The sequence below is a fragment of the Ipomoea triloba genome, chromosome 8 (assembly GCF_003576645.1).
Source record: "Ipomoea triloba cultivar NCNSP0323 chromosome 8, ASM357664v1".
Taxonomy (NCBI): Eukaryota; Viridiplantae; Streptophyta; class Magnoliopsida; order Solanales; family Convolvulaceae; genus Ipomoea; species Ipomoea triloba.
The window spans coordinates 7,823,320-7,823,798 of NC_044923.1; the positions used below are offsets into that span (position 1 = coordinate 7,823,320).

General features: G+C 31.3%; 1 protein-coding gene across 1 annotated transcript in view; it reads left to right on the top strand.

The window, feature by feature from the left end:
• Positions 1–205: 205 nt before the first annotated feature.
• The window catches only part of LOC116026614 (cation/H(+) antiporter 18-like), a 5,366-nt gene continuing 5,092 nt past the window's right edge, over positions 206–479 (top strand). Inside the window, exon 1 of the mRNA XM_031267943.1 lies at positions 206–336. The gene's annotated coding sequence lies outside the window, so the exon portion shown is untranslated. The remainder of the gene's footprint in view (positions 337–479) is intronic.

The window sequence follows — 479 nt, forward strand, 5'->3', positions numbered from 1 at the left end:
GTCAACATCAAAATTTTATAAGGAAGAAAATTGGGACTAGAATTTGGGAGTATGAGTAATGTTTTGTTTTTGCCTTATTTTAATTGAGGTTCCTTTGACTTGGAAAAAGGGTGTGACAGTGTATATTTAATACTCCATTAAGTTTTTTTGTTTGACTTTCAGAATCATCCGTACATACTGATCCGATAGTGTTACCCAATTAAGTCGGTTACCAATTCTGCCCGCGACGACGTTCGTTCTGGCTTCGTTTTCGTATATAATGTTCTTCCCATTCCAGTGATCCTCACTTCTTCTTTGCTCCCAAAATCCTCAGTTCTTCCACTGCTGTGCTCGCAGGTACATATACAATGAACACCTCTCTCTTTCTCTCTCTCTGTATATATATCTTGTTGCATTTTTATTTTCATATATATATATATATATATATATATATATATATATATATATATATATATATATATATATATATATATATATAT